The following is a 22,132-nucleotide window of genomic DNA, read 5'->3' on the forward strand; positions in this document are numbered from 1 at the left end:
GCTGAATCCCACTTGTGCCAAGGACATGCAAACAAGGGAGATGTCCTGGGGTGGGGCAGTAATTCTGGGGCAGGGCTATCTCCTAAAGCTGCTGCCAAGCACGGAGGCTTTGGGAACAAAGGCTTTTCCCCACTGAAGGCTGGTGTGCTCTGCCTGTGGGGTGAGGGTTCCTGGGGTTCCTGTTCACGCTCGTGTTCCCTCTCTGGGGCTCAGGACACATCTTCTGTAAGAAGAACTGACTCAATGCTCCTCCAAAATCTCCCTTGAGATCACCCCCAGATCTGGGGCTGGCCTTGGCAAGCATTGGCTCCTGGATTTGGTGAACCATTCCCAGCGGCTGGGCAGAGCAAAACGTGCTGTGGGAATCCCTGTGCTCTGAAAAAGATCCTGGAATTCTCAGATCTCAGCACCCTGGGATCCCCCTCTGCCAGGTCCTGGAGCAGGCAGTGCCTAAAATCCATCAGAGCAGAGGGAGGCTGAGCTCTCCCTCAAAGGCTCAGTGAGTTTTGGGGTTTAAAAGAAAATCAAATGCAGAAAAGGGGGTGAAGGTGTGGAGCTGCAAGGGATGTGTTCATCACATTGGTGAAAGTGATTCTTCCCCCCCAGGGTTAAATCCCCTCACATTTGCTGCTGTTTCTGGTCCCACAGCTATTCCTGATCCACACAAACCCAGTGGGATGCTGCCCAAGGAGTGCTCCCCTCCACCTGGCTGTGCTTCCCCAGCGAGTCCCCAGCCAGACCTTCCCTGCCCCACACGGCCCCAGCCATGCCCCACTAAAGGTTTTCTAAATCTTTGATTAAATTACGTGAATTTTTTGGGTCATTTGTTTCCTCTCATGATCTTCACTCACAGCTCCTATGAGTGAATGGACTGAACTTGCTGAGTTTCAACCCAAATCAGTTGAACCCTTTCATGATCAGCTCACTGGGCTGGGTCAGTGTGGGCTCAGCACATCCAGGGAAGTCACTGGTGTTGGTGGCACCAGGCTGGGAATGCTGCAGCCAGAGGGATGTGTAGGAAAGGGACATTGCCCAGGAGATGTGACTGTGTGCTCGGGGTTGGGTGGCTGGGGGGTCCCAGGAGAGGAGGAAGGGCTGGGCAGGGTCAGTGGGCAGGGAAGGAGGCTGAAGGGATCCAATAACAGCCCCACAGCCACTTGTGGGGCAGTTCCATATGTGGTGGAGCCAAACTCTTCCCAGGGCTGCCAGATGATGGGAAACAACTGGAAATGCAGCCTGGAAATTTAGGTTGGGCATTAGGAGAAATTCCTTTTCCAGGTGCCCAGGGAAGAAGGGGGATCTCATCCATGGGGGACTGGGTTGGACACAGCCCCTGCTGCCCTGGGATGGTGCTGGGGATGTCTCTGCCCCAGGAAAGGGTGGAAAGGATCCTTTCCCACCAGCAGTGCTGTGAGTTGGTGTAATGGGATTTTGGGGAAGAAGGGGCAGCATCCGACCCTTGGTAGCAGGAGTGACAACTCTGGCACGGAGGAGGAGCAGGATGGGGGGACAGCTCCTGGGAGAGGGGGGAGGCTGCAGCCCCTGTCCCTCAGCAGAGACACTGGAACTGGTGGGAAACTCTGGAATAATCCCAGCACAGCTGTGCTGGGGTCAGCATCTGCCCTGTGCTCTCTGCCAAGGCAAAGCAGAAAATGCATTTGGGGGAGAAAAGAGCCCCAGGGTCACCCCCAGGGGCTGCTGCTGCTGGACACTGAGGATTCTCACTCTGGCCTGTTTGCAGAGACAGGTTCACATTGTGTCTGCTCTGAGGGGCTGCAGTTGGCTCCTGTCACCTGGGAAAAGCATCTTCCTTCAGACAGGACCATGGAAAATCCACATCCAACCCCGAAATGGGCAAATGGTTCAATGGACCTGAGTGTGGCTGAACTCCAGTGACACCATTTGAGTGCTGTCCCTGGCAGGGACAGTGAGGTCTGTGGGAGGGAGGAGAGATGGAGCTGCAGCTCTGACCCCTTCTGAGAGGGTGAACTGTTACCCTGACCTTGCTGTATCAAATCCCTTCTGGTGGAAATCAGCTGAGTTTGACTGAAAAAATGTAAAACCTGCAGAGGACACCTGAACTGCAGAGTCCATGTCTTGGGACTGAAACTGTGTTTGGGACATGGGAAGCTCAGAAATTCCTGTTGAAAGGGCAAGAGGAATGGAGGATGCTAGAGGATCAAGGCTCTCCTGATGGTCTGGGGGAAGCAGGGACCTCTCTTCTCCCTCAGCACCAGGGCAGGATGAGCTGAGGGGAAGTGACCAAGCTCCAAGTTGAGCTGCCAGCCAGAAAAAGCCATTGTGACCCCCTGGTGCTGAGCAGAGCCCAGGAAATGCTGACAGAGGACCCTGGTGAGGTGTCTGGGGGTGTGAGCCATGGCCTGGGCACAAATGTCACCTCTGAGAGCAGGCAGGACGTGTCACAGCCCTGGAGCCTGTGCAGGATGAGTCTCTGCCACCTGCAGTGGTTTCTCCATGAGATTGCAGCCACCCCTGCACATCCAGCAAAAGTAAATGAGACACCCAGGGGCAGGAGGACAGGATGGTGTTTATGAAACTGGATTCCTCAGCTCTGGGCTTTGCTCACAGCTTCCCTCCTGGACATGTTCAGGATGGTTCTGTCCTGTTTCCTTGCTGGAGCTGTGGCTGTGGCTGTGCTGTCTCACCCAGGCAGGAGATCAGGATGCTGCAGCCACTGCTGCAGGAACTGGAGTGGTTTAAGCCTCCTCCTTGTTGTAAATGGGATGTTAAACATGGGAAGGGGACAAAGGAGCAATAGCAGTGAGCTGAGGCAGTGGCTTATGCTGACAGTTTGATCAGTCTATTGGAAAGACTTCTGAGAGATTATTTAGTTACAGTGAGAAGAAGGGGAAGATTAAGACTTTCTGTCCAGCAGAAGAGGGCTGGACAATAGCTGGTGAGTGGGAATTCAGACCAGTGGAGTGCAAAGGCACAAATCTCAAAGCAAAAGACCAATGCCCAACACTTGTTGCAGATTCTCTTATACTCAGTGTCTTCAAATCCAGCCTGTGCCTTTCTGAAAGAGCTGTTTGAGGCAGGACAAATGAATTGTTCACCCTTGGGGTGAAGGGATCACAGTGGTCACACAGCCCTGCCTGGCTTTGCAAGGAGGGTTTTTCCTGCCCCCTGTGCCCATGAGGAGGGAGAGCCCAGTCAGTGGGTGCTGTGCTGCAGTGGCAGAGGCAGCAGAGGCGGATGGCACAGGAGCTGGGATCCAGCTGCTTTGTAGGGGGGATGGATATTATCAACATTCCTGAATATATCAGTATTCTCTGACTAAAGCTAAACTCCTCCAGTAGACTTTGGTACAACACCTGAGGTCTTCAGGAGGGGCACATGGCAAGAGTTCTGCACACCATGAGCCTGAGGCAACTCAGCAATTTTAAATAACACTGTGGTAACTGCAAAGCACACAGGGATCCCAGGGTCCCTCATGCAGGGATGGAGGAAGGACAGAGGGTTCCCCAAATGGGCTGTGCTGACCCCTCCATGGCTCACAGTGCTGCAGGATTCCTTGAACTCACAGGAAAATTCCTCTGTCCTCTGCTGATTTTTTCCCCTACTGCTCAATTCCTTTGTGACCCAAATAAGCTTTGTAAATAAATTAGCTTTAAACCTTTCCCAAGTGCTCTGTCTGCAGCTCACTTTGCAGAAACATCCACAGCCTGCAAACACCAAAACCCTGGGAGCTGCTCCAAGCCCCAGGTGAGGCTGGGTCCCTCCCATGTCCTGCCATGTCCCTCTTCTTGGCACCTTTTTCTCAGTCTTTCCTGGATTCTGAGTCCTGATGGCTCAGGAGCAGAAACAAATTCTGCTCCAGGGTCCAGAGCCCTCCTGTTCATCAGGCTGAGCCAGTGGCATCCTCAGAACTCCCAGTTCAGTGTCCCTGGGCCAAACCTGGGTCATTTTACTGATCTCTCACAGGCTTCCTGCCCACCCTTTGCCTCCCTCAGTGCCCATCCCTACCAGAGGTAATTTGCTCTGCAGACACAACCCTGGTTTGGCATTTCCAGAGCTGCATTAGAGAATCATGGAATCCCGGGCTGGTCTGGGTGGGAAGGGACCCTAAAGCTCATCTCATCCCACCCCAGCCATGGCAGGGACACCTCCCACTGTCCCTCCCACAGCCCCAATGTCCAGCCTGACCTTGGGCACTGCCAGGGATCCAGGGGCAGCCCCAGCTGCTCTGGGCACCCTTGCAGGGAAAATTCCTTCCCAATATCCAACCAAGCCATTCCCCCTGTCCTGTCACTCCGTGCCAGCTGAGCTTGCCCTGCACACTCTGCTTGCCCTCCTGCTTTCAGATTTTTCCCAGCTGGGCAAAGCCCTTTGAGGAGATTCAGAGTCTCAGATCAGGACCTTGGTTGTCTCCTCCTGTTTCACACAGCCCATGAGAGCCAGGAGTTCTGGCTGGGAAGGGCCTTGGCTCCTGTAAGAGCTGTCCAGGCTTCTGTCTGTGCTGGAACTCAGCACAGCCCTGCTACATCTGAGAAAGATCCATGGATTTTTTTGTATTTTTTCCTGTCAGAGGAACTCACATTCGTTTCGCACAGGCAGATGGAGATCCCTGGGCACAACCACTGACGAAGGACTGTGGCAAAATCCCACCCTTGCCAGGGAACAGGGATAACCTGTGCTAAACCCTTGTGGCTTTTCTTTTTTTTTTCTCTTTTTTTGAGAAAGGAGGGTCTTAATGTCTGATCCTCAGGAATGTTCTTTGTTCCACAAATAAAACTCTTTCTCCAGTCACACTGGTGTGACTCAGTGGCCAACATCAGTTCTTCAAAAATGTGCTGGTTCTCGCAGGGACCTGGCACCAAGAAGCACAAAAGGTGGTCTGGTTGTGGCTGGAAAACTAAATTTGGTCTCAAAGTCCTGACAGTTAAAGAAATAGTGAAATTCAGAGGCTTGTGTTGAACACAGAGGGAAGATGAAGATATTGGCTGGTTGTTAAATGAGTTGAGCACAGGAATTTCAATCACAGCATAATTAGGAGATAATCCCCTCCCCTCCCTGCCAGCAGCTCGCTTTGGAGGCAGAATGAGGATCATGGAACCACAGCCTGGTTTGGGTTGCAAAGGACTCAAGTTCATCTTGTTCCACCCCCTGACATGGGCAGGGACACCTTCCACTAGAGCAGGTGGCTCCAAGTCCCATCCAGCCTGGTATCAGACACCTCCATGAACCTCATGAACCTCAAGAAAAGCAAATGCAAGGCCCTGAGCCAGGGCTGGGACAGGCTGGGGGCTGACTCAATTTGCAGAAAAGGACTTGAGGATCCTGGTGGGAAACAGCTGGAACAGAATCTGTGGTGTCCATGCAGGAAAAAAGGTCAGCTGCATCCTGAGGCTGCATTAGCAAGACTGGAAAATCAAAGGATGTGATTTTCCCCCTCTATTCAGCACTTTTGAGACACAGATGGATTCCCATGTCCAGTCTGGGGCTTCCTAGGGTGGGCAAGCCATGGATCAGAGGTGGGAGTCCAGTGGAGACCAGCACGGTGGGCAGGGGGTGGGCAGGGCCTCGTGGTGAGAGACCAGCAGATGATCCTGGAGATCAGATGAACCTGAATGATTGTTCTGTGCCACCACAACTCAGCCCAGGGTGTGGCCTGTGCTCAGAGCTGGAGGCTCTACTGCAAACTCTGCTTGTGCTGGTTCCTCCTCCAGCCAGCAGAGAACAAGCACATTTGGGAGGTCACATCCCATTTTTCCATGGCAAATACTTGAGCCTGGAGAGAGCCACCCACATCAGTGCCTCATCCATCCCTGACATTGAAAGGTGGCTCAGGGAACTCCCCTTTGGGTGTCCTCAATCTGGTCACCTCCCCCTGAGCTCTTCTCTCAGGCTCTCCTTGTAAAAAAATGGAGAAAATTTGCACTTTTAGGACACAATCCAGTGCCCTGTTTCAGCTGTTCCCCCCTGAGGAGGTTCTTGCACTGCACTCTGGACACAGGGGCTGGGCACTGGGTGTTTAATGATCCCAAATGGCACTTCCTGACTTTCCATCCCCACCACAGCGGGAGGAGGCTGCAGGCACCAACCATGCAGGAGCATCACCTTTTGAACAGGAAACCTTTTGAACAGGTAAGCAGAAAACCCACCAGGCTGTTGGAAAAGCTGTGGGGATGCTCCTCCCATGAGCTGGCACAAGAACACAGCCCTCACCCACAGCAGTGCCTGGGAGAGCCTGGGACCAGCCTGGCATCCCCAGAACATTCCAGAAGAGCTGCTCTGGAAGCCTTGGATGTCATGGCCTGTGCTCAGGTGGGTGTGACTCCAAGAGAATTGGAACAGAGTCCCCAGGGTCCCACTGCTGGTGGTACCACCCTCAGTACCCCCAGCAGCTCCTCTGCACACTCAAACACCTGTGCAGGTAAATGAGGTGGGGTTTGCCCTTCTGGGTGCTTTTCTGCTTGGACAGGAGCAGATTCTGAGGATGAGACTGGGGAGAGTGGAGCTGAAGGAGAGCATCAGGTGAGCACTTAGCCCTGCCTGGCAGTCCTGGGTACTGTGGGGGCAGGTAAGAGCGCTAAAGAACATCAAAATGCTCTCTCCAATGGCCTGTGGGGCTGTGGAACCTCTGAACAGCTGGTGGAGGAGCAAAGGTGTTTTTGGGTTGGAGCATCTGATGTACAAGAGGCTGGGAGAGCTGGGACTGTGCAGCCAAGAGAAAATCCCACAGAGAGATCTTGGCAACGAGTGGAAATAACTGGTGGGGGGAGGTGGAGAAACTGCAGCCAAACTCCTCTGACAGGACAAGTGACAATGAGAACAAACTGAAAACCATGGAATTCTCTCTGAGCATGGGAAAACTCTTGTTCCCTGTGAATGTGACAGAACAGGTGACCTAGAGAGCCCATGGAAATACAACCCAATACAACCCAAGTGGACACAGCCCCTGCTCTGTGTGTCCCTGCCCTGAGAAGGGCTGAGCTCTGTGATCTCCAGAGGTCACTTCCAACACCAACTATCCCTTGATTCTGTGATTAAAATTCAGTTCTTTGGCAACACACCATGGATTTGATGCTGAAGGGCCCAAAGCATTTCTGTGGGGCTTTTAGGACAGATCTGCCTGATAGCATTTTGGAATCCATCACACCATGAGGGCAGGATGGGGAGACACGTGGCAGGGTGGTGGTGGGGAAGAGTGGAAAGAGAAAAAGGATGTCCTAGGTGAGCTCAATGCCATTGTCACAAAGACAAAGATTGTTGAAAACACCCCAGCTTGTCTTCCTGGCTGAGCTTTCTGGGACAGCTGGGAGCTGGAATTGCCATGACTCTGTCCAGAGCCAGCGTCACTGCTCGGGCAGCTCCTCCTCCTCCCCTCCCCATCTCTCCTTTCTCCTCTTTCCCTCCTGTGTCCTCCTTGGTTCATACTGAGATGTGAATGATCCCAAATCTCAAACTTCCCAACCTTCTGCTTTTTTAACACCTGACTACAAAAGCCTCTCATTTCCAGTTTGGGTTCTAACACCCAACATCACTTGTGAAAAATCCCACCCTAAAAGCCATTATCTTTCTGGTGGGAGAAAGTCCCATCCCAAAAATGTCACCCATTCACAGTCCCTTTGCTCAGTCACAGATTTCTTTCTCCATAAATCTCCCACCCCTGGATTTTTCTGCTCTATTTTGTTTTGTTGCTCATTGCAACCCTCTTGCCTCGTGCTGTAACATCAACCTCCCCTCCTTGTGTGACCCCAACCTCTGCTTTTCTGTTACCAACCAGCCTGACTGAGCACCAGGAGGGTTTGGACACGTCTCCCAGCAGTGCAGAGGGTGGGATTGTTGGGGTGCCTGTGCAGGGCTGGGGTTTGGACTGGCTGATCCCTGTGAGCCTCTCCAGCTCAGGACATTCTGTGCTTCTGTGATTCCCTGGAGCAGGGCAGGACAGGAGGGGGCACAGAGAGGGGTCACTGCTGCAGTACTGGTGGCATTGGAGCCTGGGGGTGACGAGTGATTGTTGGGGAGGAATTGGGCCAAAATGCTCCTCAAATCAGACTGGCTGTGAAGAACAGCCCCGCTGAGATTTTGAGGCCTCTCTCCTCATGGAGAAGTCAGAAGTCGGCCCAGAGAGCAACAGGAGCTCTGGCAAATCCCCTTCCTGCTCTGTTTGTGGCTGAGTTTGGGGTCTGTCAGACCCGCCCAAAGCTCCAACAGGGAATCCTTGTCCCTGAGGAGTTCCCACTACAGAGGGCCCGTGGCAGGGAGATCCTGCAGGGAGAGCAGCACCCGGGCCTGAGCAGGGCGAAGGCCACATCCCTCAGCACCCCTCAGCACCCCTCAGCACCCCTCAACATCCCTCAGAATTCCTCAGCACCCCTCAGCCTCCCTCAGCACCCCTCAGCACCCCTCAGCCTCCCTCAGCACCCTTCAGCCTCCCTCAGCACCCCTCAGCACCCCTCAGCCTCCCTCAGCACCCCTCAGCCTCCCTCAGCTCCCCTCAGTACCCCTCAGCACCCCTCAGCACCCCTCAGCACCCCTCAGCACCCCTCAAGCCTCCCTCAGCACCCCTCAGCACCCCTCAGCCTCCCTCAGCACCCCTCAGCACCCCTCAGCCTCCCTCAGCACCCCTCAGCACCCCTCAGCATCCCTCAGCATTCCTCAGCACCCCTCAGCACCCCTCAGCCTCCCTCAGCACCCCTCAGCCTCCCTCAGCACCCCTCAGCACCCCTCAGCACCCCTCAGCACCCCTCAGCACCCCTCAGCCTCCCTCAGCACCCCTCAGCCTCCCTCAGCCTCCCTCAGCTCCCCTCAGCATCCCTCAGAACCCCTCAGCACCCCTCAGCATCCCTCAGCCTCCCTCAGCACCCCTCAGCCTCCCTCAGCACCCCTCAGCACCCCTCAGCACCCCTCAGCATTCCTCAGCACCCCTCAGCATCCCCCAGCACCCCTCAGCACCCCTCAACATCCCTCAGCACCCCTCAGCACCCCTCAGCATCCCTCAGCATCCTTCAGCACCCCTCAGCCTCCCTCAGCACCCCTCAGCCTCCCTCAGCACCCCTCAGCACCCCTCAGCCTCCCTCAGCACCCCTCAGCACCCCTCAGCATCCCTCAGCACCCCTCAGCACCCCTCAGCACCCCTCAGCACCCCTCAGCTCCCCTCAGCTGCCCTCAGCCTCCCTCAGCACCCCTCAGCATTCCTCAGCACCCCTCAGCACCCCTCAGCACCCCTCAGCACCCCTCAGCCTCCCTCAGCACCCCTCAGCACCCCTCAGCCTCCCTCAGCACCCCTCAGCACCCCTCAGCACCCCTCAGCACCCCTCAGCCTCCCTCAGCCTCCCTCAGCTCCCCTCAGCATCCCTCAGCATTCCTCAGCACCCCTCAGCACCCCTCAACATCCCTCAGCACCCCTCAGCCTCCCTCAGCACCCCTCAGCTCCCCTCAGCACCCCTCAGCCTCCCTCAGCACCCCTCAGCACCCCTCAACATCCCTCAGCACCCCTCAGCACCCCTCAGCACCCCTCAACATCCCTCAGCACCCCTCAGCTCCCCTCAGCACCCCTCAGCCTCCCTCAGCACCCCTCAGCCTCCCTCAGCACCCCTCAGCACCCCTCAGCCTCCCTCAGCACCCCTCAGCCTCCCTCAGCACCCCTCAGCACCCCTCAGCCTCCCTCAGCACCCCTCAGCATCCCTCAGCACCCCTCAGCCTCCCTCAGCACCCCTCAGCACCCCTCAGCTCCCCTCAGCACCCCTCAGCACCCCTCAGCACCCCTCAGCACCCCTCAGCCCAGCAGCAGGGATTAGTGTTGCTGCAGCAACAGCACTTTTGTGAGATGAGCCCATTCTGGGCGAGCTGCTCCACTTGGGTGACTCAGGGCTCTGTCATGGGCTTGAAAGTGATTTGGCATCTGCTTCCAGAGCTTTGTCTTGGCACCGCACAGGGTTTGGCTCCGAGCGATTTGCCAGAGCAGGGGAGGCAGGGCTGGGGCTGCAGGAGACAGCACAGGCCGAGTGAAACCCTGAAAAGGGGCTGGGGCTGCAGGAGCCCCAATGAAGCCCTGACAGGGGGCTGGGGGTACCAGGAGCCAGCACAGCCCCAGTGAAGCCCTGACAAGGGGCTGGGGGCTGCAGGAGCCAGCACAGCCCGAATGAAGCCCTGACAAGGGGCTGGGGCTGCAGGAGCCAGCACAGGCCGAATGAAACCCTGACAAGGGGCTGGGGGCTGCAGGAGCCCCAATGAAGCCCTGACAAGGGGCTGGGGGCTGCAGGAGCCCCAATGAAGCCCTGACAAGGGGCTGGGGGCTGCAGGAGCCCCAATGAAGCCCTGACAAGGGGCTGGGGGCTGCAGGAGCCAGCACAGGCCGAGTGAAGCCCTGACAAGGGGCTGGGGGTACCAGGAGCCAGCACAGCCCGAATGAAACCCTGACAAGGGGCTGGGGCTGCAGGAGCCCCAATGAAGCCCTGACAAGGGGCTGGGGCTGCAGGAGCCCCAATGAAGCCCTGACAAGGGGCTGGGGGCTGCAGGAGCCCCAATGAAGCCCTGACAAGGGGCTGGGGGCTGCAGGAGCCAGCACAGGCCGAGTGAAGCCCTGAAAAGGGGCTGGGGGTACCAGGAGCCAGCACAGCCCGAATGAAACCCTGACAAGGGGCTGGGGCTGCAGGAGCCCCAATGAAGCCCTGACAAGGGGCTGGGGCTGCAGGAGCCCCAATGAAGCCCTGACAAGGGGCTGGGGGCTGCAGGAGCCAGCACAGGCCGAGTGAAGCCCTGACAAGGGGCTGGGGGCTGCAGGAGACAGCACAGGCCGAGTGAAGCCCTGACAAGGGGCTGGGGGTACCAGGAGCCAGCACAGCCCGAGTGAAGCCCTGACAAGGGGCTGGGGGCTGCAGGAGCCAGCACAGGCCGAGTGAAGCCCTGACAAGGGGCTGGGGGCTGCAGGAGACAGCACAGGCCGAGTGAAGCCCTGACAAGGGGCTGGGGGCTGCAGGAGACAGCACAGGCCGAGTGAAGCCCTGACAAGGGGCTGGGGGCTGCAGGAGACAGCACAGGCCGAGTGAAGCCCTGACGAGGGGCTGGGTGTGCCCAGAGCCAGGTCCCGCATTGTTCCCCAGATAGAAATGTCATGTTCAGCGCTGCCTGCTCAGAGCGGTGCCACTCTCGCTGTGGAAAACACAATCAACTGATTTGCCATGGGAGAGGATCTGTTCTGCGGGGACTGTGATAATATTATTCGACCCTGAATTTACATAAATGCATATGATTTGCATATGCAAATGTAGGCTTCCAGGCTGTGACCGCAATAAACACAGCGAGATTTTCCGCGCTGTAAAACCTTTCCTGCAAAGAGACGCTGGCGTTTGTTGGGCTCCTGGCAGGGCTGTCCCTCTGTCCCACCGGCTGTCACCGAGGTCACGCCACTCCCAGGGCTGCTGTCCCCTCACCTGCCCCTGCCAGCTCTGCCTGGCACCTGCTCCCACCTTCCCTTCCTGCCTTCCCAAAGCTGGCAACAGGGAGGGAAATGTGTCCTGCCAGGGACCAGGGGATGGGACACTCAGACCAGAGCATCACAGACATCCCGGGAAGGAAGGGACGCCTCTCCACTCAGGCCAGTGAGGGTGCTGGTCATCTCCAGCCTGGTCATCTCCCACTGGTCAGCCAGCCTGGGGAGTCCCTGTGGGGAGGCCGTGCTGGTGGGTGGCCTCAGGAAGTGGTTGGTGCCCACTGCCCCAAAATCACCAGGGGTGAATCAGAGTTTGGCACTGGGAAGCGGCTTCCCAGCACTCAGATGTCATGGAAAACACGCCATGGATGGGAATTAGCACATCCACTCAGCTGTCCCACAGTTTGGGGTGTGATCTCAGGGGGATGCCTGGGCCTCTCTTTGGAGAGTTCTTCCCTGTGCCCTGAGATCAGGCTGAGGTGCCCAGGCTGGTTCTGCTCCTATGAACAGCCTGGGGTTATCCCAGGAAAGAGGAGCCCTGGCCGAGGAGGGGACAGAGGGGCAGTGGTCCGTGGGGGCAGTGGTCACTTGGGCTGCCCATCCTGGACACTGTGGCTGAGACTGAGGCACTGGTTCTGTCCCAGCTGGAGGAACTGGATCTTAAAGTGTCTTTTGTCAGATCCAGCATGGAAAAACCAAATTGACTCTTGTGGAAACCTGATCTAGAACCAGTCCTGGTGGTTTCTTGTGGTGAAAAATTAGGTTGTTTTACTACTGGGTACTGCTATTCTCTTTCCACGGAGAGCAAAGCACTTGGAGTGGAGGGTTCTGGGCTCTGGAAAGGTGTGAGACACAAACTGCCATGAATATTGCAGGAAAGACTGAACCATGTGCCACTCTGACTCTGCTCCAAAGCTCAGGGTAGGTGGTGCTCTGCCTCCTTCCCAGGGAACCTCAGATCTGTTGGGAAGCACCACGAGGAACAAGGCAAGGGTAAAAGATGGCTCAGCCCAGTTCATGCAGGTGCCAGCAGGGATGGGATGTGGGGTGGCCCGAGCTGAAGGTTGGCTCTGGGCCGTTGTGCTCAAGGACTGTGGGTGAAGTGATGCTCAGGGGTTTTCTCAGCCCATGGTTCTGGTACCCCCTCAGCCCTTCCTGGGAACCTGTTCCACAGTCTGATTATACACTTGCCTCAATTAATTTTAATCCCAGAAGTAAAATAATTTCATCAGGTAGCAACAATAAGACTTTGAATAAATGAAATGGTGACTTTTGGGCCATTCTAGACAGGACAAAATGTGAGAAATGTGATTTACACCCTCCAAATGCAAAAGGGATACCAGCAGCATCCCTAAGGTTTGAGGGTTGGTCAGAAGGGTTGGTCCTGGAGCACAGCTCCTCTGGACACCTTGACTGATGTGCTGGCCTGGATGCTGGAAGGGAAGGAAGTATTTGGGAGCATCAACAGGGGACTCATGCTGAAGAGACCCCTGGATGATAAATTTCCAACTAACCAAGAATCTGGGGAAGAAGGAGGAGGTGGGGGATGTTTGGAGTTTGGATTTGCCTCCCCAGGTAAGCACCACAGGTGATGGAGCCCTGCAAGAGGCTGAACACCTTCTGTGATGGGCAGGATTGAAGGAACTTCTCACTTAGCTTTGCCTGTGTGTGCAGCAGCTTTTCTTTCCCTATTAAACTGCCTTCAGTTCAAGCCATGAGTTTTTATACTTTTACCCTTCTGATTCTTTCCCCCATCCCACTGGAAAAGCAGCAGTGTGGGGCTGGGCTGCCCACCTCACCTATCCCACAGGAGGTTCTTAAATCTGAGCAATAAACTTCTGTTCCTCACCACACTCTTGCCATCATTTGTGATCTGCAGGACCTGGTTTGTATTCACTTGGAATCATCTCTGTCCAAGCAGCAAATCTAAATATTATCTCCTCACCTGAAGAAATTCAGTCCTTCCAGTCCCAGCTGGGTTTTTGGTGTGCTTTCCTCATTCTATAGGAAATGCAAAGATCAGACTGCAAACAGACTTGGGGGTGCAAGAATAAGATAAACAGTGACTGAAATAATGTTATGCTGGTACTTTCTGTCCTGAGAGCAAATCCAACAACAGCTCCTAAGAGACCCTTCCCATCACTTATCAACCAACATGAGCCCAAAAATCTGGGCAAGAGGAGGAACAGCAGAGCAAATTCTCATAGATTTTGCACAGCTTCACTTCTTGGTTAGTGAGCACTGAAGCATCAGCTGCAGAGACCATTCCATAATAATGTCTGTCAAAGTGGCCCCAACAGAAAATCTTATCTATATCTATGTTGTGCAGATTTGGGACCCTTTGTCCAATCTGCGTTATTTCATTGCCATTTGGAATTAATTTGATTATCCACTGAGTGCCATCCACTGCTGTCTTCTGAGGTTTCCTTTGTGCTTTACCAGTCTGAGCAGTTTGATCAAACTTCATCACAGAATCCTCACAAAATCATGGAATGGTTTGGGTTGAAGGGACCTTAACACTCATCCCATCCCAACCCCCTGCCAAGGGCAGGGACAGCTTCCCCTGGCCCAGGTTTGTTCACATTTCTGGTCTGTGTACCCCCACCCCAACCATTCTCAGTGTTGGACATTCTGTGTCCTTGCAAAGCTCTGCTGTTGACTCCTCACCACCATAAAAAATCACCTTTTCTGTATTTTGTAGCAAATAACCCCATATGGAGTTATGGCAAATATCCTTTACTCCCAGAGTTTTTGGTCAGGAACAGAGATGAATCAATCTGAAAAGTTAAATATTTTCTTATAGGTTTATTATTGCTGAGAAATTTCTTCTTTTTAATCACTGAGGATATGGCTTTTCCCCCCAGCCCCATACCAGCTACAGTAAAGTTTAACTGAGTTCAGAGCTGGGGAGGTGGCTGAAGGGATGGGGACCCTCTCTTAGGTGATATTTTGTGTAAGGCCAGGGAACTGGGGAGTTACTGGAGCCTGATCTGACTCAAGGAACTGAAAGCCCAACCTCAAGGCAAATGTTCTTTGAGCATCGACATCCTTTCCCACCAAATGCTCTTCTGATGTGTTAGAAACACATCCCAGCACTCAGGGGAGGTTTTTACACCCAGTTGTTCATTTTCTCGTGTGTTACCATCAAGCTTTGAACTCACACCCTTCAGAACCAGGCCAAAAATCTGATTTTCCAGTTTGTGTGTGGCTTCCACCCAAGCAGAGAAGTCAATGCACACCTTCTGCCGAGGTCTCAAGGCTTGAGGTGGAACCCAAGTGTTTCCTCCTCCAAACCCTGATGCACAGCAGGAGCTGTCTCAGCTGGATCACGGGGCTGTGAGCTGAGGGGATCCAGCACGAGTAAACCTCAGCCTGGGCTGGACACCAGAGACCAAGACTCCTGTCCCAGGAGGACCATGGACACTGTTAGGACTGAAACTACAACCCCTTGAGCCAGGAGTCCTGGAATGGGCTGGACAAAGGCAGCTCCTGCAGAGCAGGGGTGTGGTGGGAGGCACATTGGCCTCAGCCTGGAAACACCTGCACTCGCTGGGGTCACAGCATTTCTGATCAGCTGTGAGGATTCATCTGTGTCCTCTGGGCATCAAAGGCTGATTTCCAACAGCTTCAAGAGCCTCTGAGCGTGTCCATGGTGGTGCTGTCACCACTGTGTCCCTCTCGTCTGGCTCTTCCCAGTCCTCCTGGCACTGGGATAAGGGATGTCACAAAGGAATCACTGTCCCCAAAAGGATGTGAAAATCCCAGCCCCAGCACACAAGGGAAGGGTCTCCTTTGGGGGTTTTTCCCCCAAAACTGTGATCCTGACCATTGCACCAATGTTTGAGGCAGAGTCTCTTTTATATCAACTCCCAACCCTTTTTAAGTTCTCACTTAACCAACAGAAGCAGCAGCCTATGCCCCACCAAACCCACAAATAAGGACTTTGCTCCTGGAGATCTTATTTCTAGATTTATAGGGGAAAAATGAGCAAACTGAAAGGAAAAGTAAAAATATAGAGACAGCCATGGCTTGGTGTTCTGCATAAACTCCCTGTCAAACAGACAACAGGTGGACTTCATTAAAAACTTATTAAAGGGGAGTTGGTTGTTACCAAACCTAGTCAGGCCAGAGCAGATAACATGCAATAATCAGAATTTTAAAAGACAATTGAAATATTTTGCAACAATAAACCCACCCCCCCAAAAAAAAATCCAACAAGAAACCCCCTTAAAACATCGAAGAGACCTCTGCAGGTAAAACCTGCCTTGCAAATGTGCCCCAGGCAGCAAGAAACTCCCCAAGTCCATGGGAGGAAGGAGTGAGGAGTAAAGAGCTGAGTGGCACTTGTTAGCACTGTGAAAAGCTCCTGTGACATTTTTCAAGGACCATTGCAAATTTCTTAATCATAAATCTCCACAATTTTTAGAAAGTAACTGCAGGAAACTTGGGTGACTCTGTGACACAGAAATGGGATCAGAATAGAAAAACCCTGAATATTTTATCACCCAACACTGAGCCTTCCTACCCCAGTGAGGGTCGATTTATTGGAAACGTGGTGGAAGATCAGGAGCCTGAGCCAGGGTGGTGCTGGAGGGCAGCAGGGAAAGTGTTCCTCATTCAAAAGTGTTAGCACTGGGAAAGGTGCCAGTTAGACTTGATTAGATTTGTAAGATTAATTAAAAGCAGACAGGTTCAGTGAATTGAGAAAAAGACAAATTAGCAAATTAGCAAATCAGGAAAGCGATCTTCAGTAAAGGAATTAGAGACTTCGGCTCCTTTATGAGGGCAAATTTGCTTTTCAAAGCATGGTTCTTTCATGTTCCAGGGGTGGCAAAACACCTGTCCTGACAGCCCTGGTGAGCAGCAGGCACTTTTCAGGCCTGGGCAGGGAAGCCCTTCCAGCCAAAGCTCTCAGCTCCTTGCTCAGGAGGCCGTGGATGTTTGGCTGCCTCAGCAGCAGCCTTGGATGTGTGACTGGAGAGAGGAATCCCCTGGCCAGGGCAGGGTCAGACAGGGCGGATGAGGAGTGCTTGTGTAGGACCCCATGGTTTCCAAACACCTGGTTTTGGGGTTAGTTTGGGATTTCTGAGGAGTCCTGGATGTGGTCCCAGTCAAGTGATAGGAAAGAGAGGGCTCCTGGAGTGGGGGAGCTGGGGGCTCTCCTGATCCCTCTGTCCCAAGGAAAAGCTTCTCCCAGGAAAAGCTGCAACACAGTCAGGGCACAGGGGGTGTTAAAGCACTCCAAGTTGTTAATCTCAGCACAACAAACACAGAAATCTCGGCCTATGTCCCATCCAGACATTGCCTTTATCCTGAAAACTTCACCCAAACAACCTTAAATAATACAGCCTGATCCTGAAAACCTCTCACCGCATCCAGCATGGCTGTGGCTTTACTACAAACCTCAGTACCACTGAACCACTTCCATCTGTAGGCACAAAAGGGACCTCAGATCAGGTCAGGAAGAATAAGATTGCAATGCCAACAGAAGGCTAAAATTCAACTTCAGGTAAGTGAAGGAACATGAGCTGTAACTGCCTGTGTACATGATATGTATATTTTATAGCTGAGTTCCTGACAAATCCTCCCCATTTCAGGTCCTCTAGGAAAATCCCTGATAGATTCTCTGAGTGGGGCTAGGAACTGAATCAGGCTGTGGGCATGAGCAGGAGCAGGTAAACATCAAATTTGTCTTGTCCCAACAAAAGCCAGTGAAAAACAGGTGTTGGGTCTGGAGCCACTGGGCTGCTCCACCTACCAGCAAAGGAGAGAGGAGGTTCCAGCCCTTCCTGAGATAGAATTTCTGCCCTTACAGAGGGGCAGCAGCAGCAGAATGTGCCTTGGTGACTTCACAGAGCAGAACTCTGGCTCCCATCACAACCCCTTGTGCTGCAGATCAGTATCTTGGGGTGCAGCTCAGAGCTGTGCCAGGTTGAGCACAATCCCACCCCAAGCTCCATTTAGAGCTGCTGCCTTTGGGAAACTGAGAGCAAGAATGGCCTTAAACAGAGCAGGGGTGTCAGAGCACTGGATTTCAGATTGCAGGTTCCAGTCCATCTACTGGGACAGGATCACAACCATGTGGACACAAGAAAATCCATGAATCCATCTCCAAGAGACCTCTGGTGTGAGCTTCATAATGTTGTAAAAATGATAATGGCTACTCAGTATTTATGGAATGAGCCTTGGCTTTCATCAAGGGCTGTGATGTGTCCACACTGGTGAATAGCTGGACTCTCAATCCAGAGTTCTTTCTTATTTAATGCTAAAAAATGTTCCACATTTGATGTATTCACACTTTGGACCAGCCAGACACCAGTTAGTGAGACCAGTTAGTTCAGGCAGCTGCTGCAAGGCAAGCCAGGGATGCTTCACTCAGGCTCAGGCTGAGCCAGACTGCCACAGACACGACTTTGGCTCAGCCTGAGCCTGAGTGAAGCATCCTTGGCTCAGGGCAGGGCTGACAGTGGCAGGGAGGGTCTGCAGCGAGGCAGAGCTGCAAACACCACTGGCCCAGCTCAGCAGCACTGCCAGATGTGCTGGGGGCTGAGCTGCTGCTCACACCACGGGCATTTCCAGAGCTGAGGCTGAGCCTTGGACACTGAGACAAGAAATACAGGTCAGATGAAAATGTTACTCAATTAAAATGTGACAGAGATAATGGAAAGTGCTGTGCATTACACATGCATGTTTCAATAGACAGCTCAGTTCTTTAGTCTTTATTATTTCCTGGGTAATGTTTGTTTGGTTTTTTTTTTCTTTAAAATCGGCTGCTTGGACACTTTCCTGCCTTTCCATGTAAAATCCAGCCACGCTGAGCTGTTTGACCTGGCAGTGGAAGGGTCTGATGAGCATCACTGAGACTCAGATCACCAATGTCAGGGGGAAGAGAATTTTCTACTGCTGCTCACAGCCCTGGTACCCATGCAGAGAATGTCCAGCTAGAGAATGAAAGTGAAATTCAGAAGTCAGAAGTGATTTAGTGACTCAGAGGCCTGTCCCTGGGGCTCAGGCTGCCCTCAGGGCAGGAGGAAGGGCTGGAACACCTCCCTTGGACACCTCTCAGAGAGAGATGACTGAGTACATGAGCTAAAACCTGTCCTGACCCAGCTGGGGTGGCAGTACCTCGTACCTGGGCACAGAAATGTCCTGTGGGACAGGGGGGACAGGAGGGACCTCCAGGTTTGTCCCGTAGGTGTGGGGCTGTGGGTCCCACTGGAACCTTGGGGTGCACCTGGGCTGGGGGTCCTGGTGAAGGCACAACCCCATTAAATGTACCCTGGGTCCAGTGACCCAGGACTTCTCTGTCAGGAGGAACCTCAAAGGTCAGCTCTGGTAGCACTGGCCTAGCAAAGGGTGCCACAGGCACGGGGGGAGCCTGGGAGGATTCCTGGAGGTCTCCAGTCCAAGCTCCTGCTCAGGATGGGACACTCCCAGCACCAGCCAGGGCAGTGCAGTCTAACCCTACAAATGCCCCAGGACAGTCCCTCCTCACCTCCCTTCAACAAGGAGGGTGCCTTCAGGAATGAACCTTTTTTTGGCAATTGCCCTTTGTTGGATTGTTCAGCACTGGAGAGAAAAGATCAGCCGTGCCCTGTTTGTGAGAGCCCAGCCAGGCACAGCCTGCCCTGACAGCCCTCAGCTCCCCTGAGGTGCAGGGACCTCCTGAAGGGACCCCCCCCTTTCCACCTCTCCAGCCCCCCTGGCCACACTCCAGTTCCTCTGTGTCCGTCCTGGGCTGTGCCCAGAGCCAGAGCCCCGGCTGCCTCAGCTCCAGGGTCTGAGATGGGCCCAGCTGGGGCCTCCTGCTCTGTCACCATCCCCTGCTGGACTCTGGGGCCTCCTGTTCTGTCACCATCCCCTGCTGGACTCTGGGGCCTCCTGCTCTGTCACCATCCCCTGCCGGACTCTGGGGCCTCCTGCTCTGTCACCATCCCCTGCCGGACTCTGGGGCCTCCTGCTCTGTCACCATCCCCTGCTGGACTCTGGGGCCTCCTGCTCTGTCACCATTCCCTGCTGGACTCTGGGGGTTCCTGTTCTTTCAGATTCTGGGGGTTCCTGTTATTTTGGACTCTGGGGGTTCCTGTTCTTTCAGACTTTGGGGGTTCCTGTTCTGCCACCATCCCCTGCCAGACTCTGGGGATTCCGGCCTGGCCCCAGCAGGGCAGATCTCAGGCTCTGGGGCAGCAGGGAGGATGGCTGCCATGGGAGATCACTGCTTTGTGGCCTCCCTCACCCCAGCACCTCCAGCTGAAATCCCCCCTGAATTCCCAGTGCTCTTCCTCAGGGTCCCCTTAGCAAGTGCTTCGCTTTGGCAAATGCTGCTTTTAGTGAAGGAGGAACAACTGGTTGCAATTAAACTGCCTCTTCAAAGCTCTTTGTGGCCACTTAAATTAACTTCTGAGTTCAGTTACAAGACTGGTAACAGAGGTTTGTGTCTTAAGGGCAGAAAGGCTCTTGAGTGAGTCAGAGCCCTTCTCCCAGGGCTCCTGTGGCTCCAGGGCTGCAGGACAGGACAGGCCCTGGGGCTGGGGCACTGAAGGAGACACGAGGGATTCATTTCTGAGAGAATGAGACTTTCCGATATTCAGGAATGTGGCATTGCTTATTGCTCTGTACTGTCATGCTCTGGGAACATTTTGAAGCTGTTTCTGAACTCAGGACTCCACTGCCTTGTGCCATGGCAGGGGTGGAACAAAATGACCCTCAGGGCTGCTTCCAACCCAAATCACTCAAGGATTCTGAATGGGGGAGGAACAAAACCAGCAAGAGATGCCACCTGGAGCACGCTGCCAAGCCCTGGGTGTGCTGAGGCTCACGAGGCTGTGCAGCCTTGGAGATCTGCTCTGGCACTGGCTGGGGCTGCCCACTGGTCAGGGCTCGGGATGAACCTGAATTCCAGCTCCAAAAGCTCTGGTTTTCATGGCATGGATTGACCATCCCACTTAGCAGGGGATAGGGATTCCCACTGGCTACACCCGTCTGGGAAAAACACTGAAGAAAACCTTTAAGCCCACAAAACCCTTCAGAACCACAAGATCCTGGACACTCTGCCCCTCATTGAAGCTGCTCCTGCAGCCCTGGACACTGAGCTGTGACCCTCAGGGACAGTGGTGTCAGTGCCCAGCTGTGGCCACAGCAGCACAGGCAGGAGGGACCTGTGGCTCTCCCAGCTGCTGGGGCTGCTCTGCTTTGGGCTGCAGCCCTGGGCTCTATCCCTGACCACCTCCATCATTCCCTCAGTCATTGCCATGGAATATTCTGAGCTGGAGGGACCTCACTAAGATCATTGGGTGGTGCTGCACTCAATTTTACTCCTTTAGAATAAAGCTGCAAGGTCCACGTGTCTCTAACAGGACATAGGCTGTGGGATAAAAATGTTTTGAATCTTCAAAGGAGGGAAAACTCCTGATGGCTAAGAAAATGAAGTTCCCATTTGTCCTAGCAAGGTGAGGCACTGACAGCTGAAGGGGACCAGGTAAATGTCACCTCTGAGTGGACCTGTGTGAAAAGGTTCTCACAGGTTTTTCCTCAGGAGGAAGCTGCTGTGGCATGAGTGAGAATGTATTTTGAAGTTTCTCCCTGCCTCTTCCTAAGGGCCCAAGGCTACTGGGATCCTCAGCCAGCTGCCAGCATCTCCTGCTTCCCCCAAAAAACCTTTCTGAAGGGTAGAGAGAAAATTTAATAACTTATGATAGACAAAGCCATTCTCACAGTTGTCAAATCATCTGCTCAGAGACACGGGAATGCTGGGTGGGGAGAGGCCTGGTGACAGTCACAGCTATGGGCAGTGACTCATTAGTACCAGATGATGAGAGGAGCGAGGCTGAAATTTTTTACTCCCTGTTTACCCAATCACCCCAAACCTCACTCCTTTCTCCAGGCTGGTGACACACCAGAGGTTTTCAAGACTTCTTGGGGAATGCTGCCCATGGAAGAGGAGAGCTTTTGGTGTTTCTTCGCAGTTCATGGGTGGAAATGTCTCTCTGATTTTGTTCATCAGCCCCTGCATGTGTATTATGTCCTGGGAGTGATTTCTAGTTGTTTCCTAGGACACAATAACTCTGTTGGCCTGCACTGACACAGCTCTGGATGGGCTGGAATTCCAGCTAAATTCTCCCAGAACAGTCACGACAAAGGTCTGGGCCCACCCATCAATCCCCACACACGGCATGTCCTTCATACCCAACCCCAATGACTCGGACATGTCCTGCCATCCAGGGCATTATCCATGCCATCAGGGTATTTGGGATTAAAAAAACAACTGGAGGGGTTTTTGGTGTCACCACCACCTCTTTTGCTTGGCCTTGGCACATCCCACGGGGCTGGGAACGGCCCCGGCCCTGCTGCCCATGCCACTGCTGCTGGGTCAGGAGCAGCAGCTCGGTGTCCATGGCCCCACCACTGCTCCCCATCTCCTCCTTCTCTTCCAGCAGCAGTAACCAGACAGCAAAAGTGTTGGACACATCTCTGAGGGAGCTTTGTTGGCCTGAGCTCCTCCTGTCAGCACTCACAGGCAGCATTTCGCTGACCTTTTCCCATCTGTGCCCCATTTGTTCCCTCGCACGGCTGTAATAGGATGGGAGCATGTGAAGAAGGGTTGGACCTGTGTCAAAATACCTCCCCTTCTCACTGGAGGTTACATCCACAGTCTGAGCCACCCCTGGACCTCACTCAGAGCTGCCTGGGCAGGGACAAGGCGATGTCAGGGAGTTTCCAACAACCCAGCTG

The 22,132-nt window shown here is 53.9% G+C and overlaps 1 protein-coding gene across 1 annotated transcript in view; it reads right to left on the reverse strand.

Annotated features, from left to right (window-relative positions):
• The window catches only part of WNT3 (Wnt family member 3), a 46,326-nt gene that overhangs the window by 21,066 nt on the left and 3,128 nt on the right, over nt 1–22,132 (reverse strand). The window lies entirely within an intron of this gene.

The sequence above is a fragment of the Cyanistes caeruleus genome, chromosome 27 (genome assembly GCF_971803275.1).
Source record: "Cyanistes caeruleus chromosome 27, bCyaCae1.hap1.1, whole genome shotgun sequence".
In the NCBI taxonomy this organism is placed as follows: Eukaryota; Metazoa; Chordata; class Aves; order Passeriformes; family Paridae; genus Cyanistes; species Cyanistes caeruleus.